Genomic DNA, 6882 nt, shown 5'->3' with positions numbered 1-6882 from the left:
CTCTGCTGGCTAGCTCTCACAGTCTAGAAGGTGCTATGCAGGCTACTGGTGGAGAAAAGCCACTAATAATCTTACCTAGCTTTGAAATTTGCAGCCTAGAGTACTGGCCTCCCTGCCAACATGTCCCCATTGGTACAGCAGAGGCATGATCATAATGGGAATAGACTTTCTGTTGGATCTAAGGTCTGTTTCATGGGAAGGAACCCATGCTTGATACTATAAATTTAGTCAAGAACCCGTGGGTTGGGTAAGTCATAGGCCCTCAAGGGGAGCCTATCACCGTTGTGATGCTAAGTGGGCATACCGTTAAACTGCCTTCTAAACACTCTGATTACACCCACATATTAGTGCTACCTTCAGCCTTGGTAAGAGATGATTCTTGTAGCTGTGGGCAGAGGTTAGTGCAGAGATTCATAACTGGTCAAAGTTTCAAGAATAAATAATGGTCGAGTGCTCAGCTTTCAGCAAGACATCTGTGTCACCACCATCTCCTTCCTGGGCTCAGGAAACATTAAGGAGGAAGGGGTGGAAAGAGTGTAAGAACTGGAAGACAAGGAGGTAAGCTGTGAAACCACATTGACACCGCCCTTGCACTCACGACTTCCCTGCAGCTGGGGTTACCTGCACAAGTTTGGGCCTTCAACATCTCATCTCGCAGAGGGGTGATGCTCACAGAGCCCCGCCCTCCCCAAGGGACTATTGGTGGTTAATGGTTGCTTGGGGATAACCACTGATGAATAGCCGATGATCTCTAATAACCACTCAGCACTCATGCGGGTAACCCTGATTAAGTTCAGTGGGTCTCACACACACCAAAAGACGTGAAAGTGAGTGTGACTTCTCAGGAAGAATAGTTTCAACAAGAGGAAGGTGGACAAGCGGGCGATAGGTGCGAAGATGACTAAAATTCACCATGTTGGTGATAAAACCGTCAACGAATAATATCTTAAGAAAAGTAAAAGCATGAAAAACAACAAAATGTTCGTTACTGAGAGTACAGTGCAGGTTTTTCGAGGCTCTCTCTTGGGTGCGACTTGCTCCTTCTCTCTCACTCGAAGGTTGGAGCTCCACAAATCCACCAATCCATCTGGGACAGATGTGAGATGCCTCTGTTCTACTTTTATCATTTTCTGTTTTACTTTGCTATCAAATTGGAGATTTTTTGGGCTCTTACCTGCCTCTTCTCATGGCTTTAGCCATCTTTACTCAATTTATTCTCTGGAGAGCCTTCGGGTCATGCCTGCATGTCATCTCCCATCTTCCGAAGACCTACCTAGATATCTTTCCAACTTGGCTCACAGACTGACACTTATTCATTAATCTTGACAGCTCAGTTAAAAGCCAGAGATGCACTTTTCTAAATATGTCTTATTAGCAAACATTTCATTAGCAAAGCCAGAATAAGAATCCACCTGCAGTGACATTAAATCCTATCATATCTTATCCTATGATAAACATTACTGAGTATTGCTTGTTTTCACAACACACCATACAGATGACGACAGTGGAGGGAATAATAGTTATTACAAAACATTGCAATTATGACTCCAGAAATTCTTGGCAAACAGAATGAAGATGTGAGAGAAACTATTCATACGAATTGACCTAGAAGGGGCTTGGGTAATTCATGACATAACTTGTTCCTTGTTCCTGTAACTGAATAGACCAAGATTTTTTGTGACATATGGAGAGAATTTTGAAAGGGAAAGAGGCCCAGAGAGTGTCAAATTAGATCATTGAAAAGTCCTGAGATATCCCTTCAAGGACTACTTGGAGAGAAATTGAAAAAGAAAGACTAAGCTAAGATAAAGGGTAAACTACCTTTGAAAGCTAACTCAAGCTGGAAGCACTAACCAGAACTCCTTCTTGTCCATGAGATCTCATTCTGTCTTGCTCTCTTTTGTTCTTTCTTATGATTCTCTCTTATCGATAAAAAGTGAAATATTTCTAGGTTAAATCTTAAGCTTAATTATTTCTTTATCTTCATGTCTTAGGCCATCTTACCCGGTCTTTTGATCTAACACATTCAGTTTTACGACTATCTTTCCTGAATTCAAATTTTGTACATGCAGTGACTTCTCAGCGTCTTCATGGGGAGGTTTATCCCACATCAGAAGTTTCCCATATACTAAGTCATCTCTTGCTTTCTCGCTCTGACCCTCTCATTTCACCTGAAGTGTCTTCTCTATCTCAGTTAATTGCTGCCATGGCCACTCAGCTTTTCAGGCCAGATACTTGTGACTTTCCTGAACTCCACTCTGTCCCAAATCCAGCTCTCAGCAAATTCCATGGTCTCTGTGCTTTGGTTTGAATATGAGTAGTGTTCCCCAAAGGTCTATGTGGTAGAGCTTTTGTCCTCGGGTGTCACTATTGGGAGGTGCTGTGAGAGCTTAGGCCTTATGGGGCTTCTTAAGTTTGGGGGCATTCAAGCGCTTCAAAGAGGATGGGAGGCACAATAGTCTCATCTCACTCTCCTCCTGGCTCATGACTGAGCAGTTCCTTCCACCATGCACTCTCTACCCTTGCCATCTGCTCCAATCGCAGTTGCCATCTGAGAGGCCCAAATCAATGGGATCGCCTAATCTTGAATTTAAACCTCCAAAAACATGAACCAAATAAATCTTTTGTCATGGTGTTAATTACTTCAGGCATTTTATTATGGGGACAAAAAAAATTGCCTTACAAATTCTGCCTTGGAAAAAGAATACCTAAAATACAAGCACATCTCATCACCTACAATACGTTCAACACTACCTAATCAGTCTCTTTGTCTCTGCCTTGGCTGTCTGAACCCATCAATAGGCTACTGAAGAGGTACGTTTAACATCTCAGCCTACGTTACTTCTTTTTTGTTGCTTGTCTCCCAGATATCTTGGAACAAAATGCAAGGTTCTTTCTAGAGTCCCCAGGACATACATGATGGCTTTGGCTCCAAACATAATGTTCTCTCCTGAGGCCTGTTTCACACTTGTCATTAGTGTTCGAGAATTCTTAAGTACACCCTCACCTCCATCTTCTGTATTAAAATAAATGTTTCTCTTCTGCTCCTCAGATACCCACACGGCTATCTCTTCTTCAAGATCTATTTAGGCTCCCCCGCACCACCCACACACAGAACATCATTCCCTAATTTCTAAAAACTCTTTATCCCGAAATGCAAATCAAAAGAACTCTGAGATTCCACATTACACCTGAAAGAACGGCTAAGATCAAAAGCACTGATAACAACTTATGCTGGAGAGGTTGTGGGGAAAAGGGAACACTTCTGCATTGGTGCTGGGAATGCAAGCTGGTACAGCCCCTTTTGGATGGCAGTGTGGTGATTTCTCAGAAAATTAGGAAACAACCTTCCTCAAGACCCAGTAATACCACTTTTTGGTATATATCCAAAGGATGCTCAATTGTGCCACAAGGACATGTGCTCAGCTATGTTCATAGCAGCATTGTTTGTCATAGCCAGAAACTGGAAACAACCTAAATGCCCCTCAACCGAAGAATGGATAAGGAAAATGTGGTACATTTATATAGTGGAATACTACACAGCAGAAAAAATAACATATTGACTTTTGCAGGCAAATGGGTGGTGCTAGAAAACATTTTGAGTGAGGTAACCCAGACCCAGAAAGACAATTATGACATGTACTCACTCACAAGTAGTTTTTAAACATAAAGCAAAGAAAACCAGCCGACAAATCAGAATCCCAGAGAACCTAGACAACAATGAGGACCCTAAGAGAGACATACATGGATCTAATCTACATGGGAAGTAGAAAAAGACAAGATCTCCTCAGTAAATTGGGAGCATGGGGACCTTGGGAGGGGGTTGAAGGGAAGGGGAGAGGCAGGGAGGAGAGCAGAGAAAAATGTAGAGCTCAATAAAAATCAATTTTAAAAAAATAGAAAAAAAAGAAGGCATGGGCTTGTTGAAGTAGGTGTGGGTTTGTTGGAGTAGGTATGGCCTTGTTGGAGGAAGTGTGCCATTGTGCCAGGGTAGGCCCTGAGATCTCATATGCTCAAGCTATGCCCAATGTGACACACAGGTGCTTCTGTTGCCTGTGGATCAAGGTGTAGAACCCTCAGCTTCTCTAGCACCGTATCTGCCTGCATAGTGCCATATCTCACCATGATGATGATGGACTAAACCTCTGAACTATAAGCCACCCATTATGCTTTTCTCTCTAAGAGTTGCTAGGGGAACCTTAGTTCTCTTCCCCATCTTGAAAGATGGTAGCTAAGAAGCCCGACACAGAAGAAGCCTGCAGCCAAGAAGGCTAGCAATGATGCCCCTGCCGCTGGTGCCCTGCTGTTGGTGCAGCCAAAAAGGATGACTCTACTGTTAAAAAGCCCAAGAAGAAAAAGCCCCCTTGAAGCTGAAACCCTGCCTTGATTAGAAGAATTGTAAGGTACTCCCATCTGCTATGTATTCCAGAAAGGTCTTATACAAAAGAAAATACTTAGCTGTGAAAACCAAGGTTGAAAAGAAGAAGAAAGAAGTCCTTGCTACTGTCATAAAACTGGTTGGTGGCTACAAGAATGGTGGTACCCAGTGGTTAAGCTTCAAAAAATGCCCAAGCACTATCCTGCCGAAGATGTGCCTCAGAAGCTACAGTAAGAAGCCCTTCAAGTCAGCAGACGAGACAGCTGAGTGCCAGCATCACTCCTGGGACTGTCCCAGTCATCCCCACTGGGCACCACAGGGGCAAGAGAGTAGTTTTCCTGAAGCAGCTGGGCAGCGGCTTGCTACTTGTGACAGGACCTCTTGCCCTCAACAGAGTTTCTCTGCAAAGAACACCCCAGAAGTCTGTCATTGCCACCTCTAAAATAGTTGATATCAGCGAGGTTAAAATCCCCAACACCTGACTGGTACTTCGAGAAGAAGCAGCTGTGCAAGTCCAGGCACCAGGAGGCAGAGATCTTTGACACAGAGGGAGAAGTACGAGATTACAGAGCAGTGCAAGGCTGATCAGAAAACTGTGGACTGGTAGATTTTTCCAAAGATCAGAGCTGTTCCTCAACTCCAGGGCTACCTGAGATCTCAGTTCTCTCTGACCAATGGGATGTAGCCTCACAAACTGGTTTTCTAAATTGCTAACAACCTAATTAAACAGTTTCATGAAAAAAAAAAAAAACCTAACAACTCTTTATCCCCCCTCCTTGCCTGACTATTTTCACCACAGGATCCACTATAGTAAAATATAAAAACTATCAAAAGAGATTTGCTGGTTTCCATGTTCCCACAGCTGCTGGTCCAGAGGGTACATACACTGCCTGAATGAGTCCCAAATGATGAAAGCTGGGCAGGTATGAACGGTCCAGCACAGCCTTCATCTTGGAGAAGAAAATCAGAAGCACAAAAGGGCAGGCTTCCCAGGGCCCTGGAGTCCATCTTTTGTAAGACTAGTATGGTGAAGGAGAGAATGTGGGGGGAAATTCAGAAATTTCAGGATTCTGGGAAAAAATGTTTTGAAGCAAGGATCGAATGCTTGTATGTTTGGGAGTGGGGCTTACCATGCATCATAACAAGGACCCATGCTGCTTGTCTGAAAGCATGGCAGTAGCTGGGTTTGTAAAAAATCATTTTAGTCATCACTTGTTTCTTGAAACACATATAGGGTATGAGAGAAGGAATAATTCATAAAGAAAAGACATATTTCCTACTGTTCTGGAGGCTGGAGAGTCCAAAGTTGAAATGCCTGCATGGGGGGGGGGAGATATCTTACTGTATTATCCTGTGTTGACAAGTGAAAAAGAAAAGGGAGGGAAGGAGAGAGAAAGGGAGAGAGAGGAAGGGGAGAGAGAAAGGAAGAGAGGGGGAGAGGGGAAGAGTGAGAGAGAGAGGGAGGGGGAAAGGAAGGGAAACGGGAGAGGGAGAAGTGCAACATAATTACAAAGCAAAAGGCAAACCCATCCTAGACACAGGAAAGTTAAAATGTATGTAAGTATTATTTAAGTACGGCAATGTATATTCTGTGTGTAAGTATATAAGGTTGCCTGCCACAACCTGCCGCCTTGCTTCTCTGACTTCTTGTCTCTCCATCTGTGTGGGATGGGAGTGGTAACACAGGGTAGCTCTGAAGAGCAGAATTTCAGTGACTAAAAAAGTAGAAGAGGGTCCAGGATTCCAATCCAGGAAAAGGTCCTGACCCCAGGTAAGATGTGGGCTTCCTTATGTTAACATGATCTAGATATTTCCTCATAAGTGTGCATATGTTCTAAGCAATTACAGATCCCATCAAGTTGAAATATTAACCTTCACAGTCTCTTATTTTTTTATTTGACATCGGGCAACTTGACCTTAATATTCCATTTCTCAGTTTCCTCATCTGGGAAATAAGTACGGTTGTAATTCCTAGTCATTAAAGTTGGAAATAATAAATTAAATCATACAAACAGTAAAATGGACTACCTCCTGATAAAGCTTCAGTATCTTTAGCTATCATTTAAATAGTTGTAGATTGATGTGGGAGGGTCTTCTGTTTTAATAAAGAAACTGCCTTGGCCAGCCCTTAGGTGGGTGGAGTAGACAGAACAGGAAGAAGGAAGTGAGGTAGATGGGTCAGTTAGATACCACGCCTCTCTTAAGTTAGCCAGACTGCCGTGCCTCTCCTGAGGGAGAGAGATGCGATGAAGCCAGCCACCAGGTCAGATGTGCTGAATCTTTCCCGGTAAGACACCATTCGTGGTGTTACACAGATTATTAGATATGGGTTAGTCAAGATGCGAGTAAGAGGCTGAAATTAATGGGCCAGGCAGTGTTTAAAAGAATACAGTTTCTGTGTAATTATTTCAGATAAAGCTAGCCGGTGGCTGGGAGCCAGGTGGCGGGAAGCCGGCCCACAGCTCCTCACTACAGTAGATGTATTTTATTTCATGTATGTGAGG

At 43.4% G+C, this 6882-nt stretch overlaps 1 pseudogene; it reads left to right on the top strand.

The window, feature by feature from the left end:
* The first annotated feature begins 442 nt into the window (after window positions 1–442).
* Window positions 443–5084, top strand: LOC119827064 (annotated as a pseudogene).
* The last annotated feature ends 1798 nt before the right edge of the window (window positions 5085–6882 follow it).

This window comes from Arvicola amphibius, chromosome 12, assembly GCF_903992535.2.
Source record: "Arvicola amphibius chromosome 12, mArvAmp1.2, whole genome shotgun sequence".
NCBI classification, from domain to species: Eukaryota; Metazoa; Chordata; class Mammalia; order Rodentia; family Cricetidae; genus Arvicola; species Arvicola amphibius.
The sequence above is the reverse complement of the archived record's forward strand: the minus strand, read 5'-3'. Positions and strand labels throughout refer to the sequence as shown.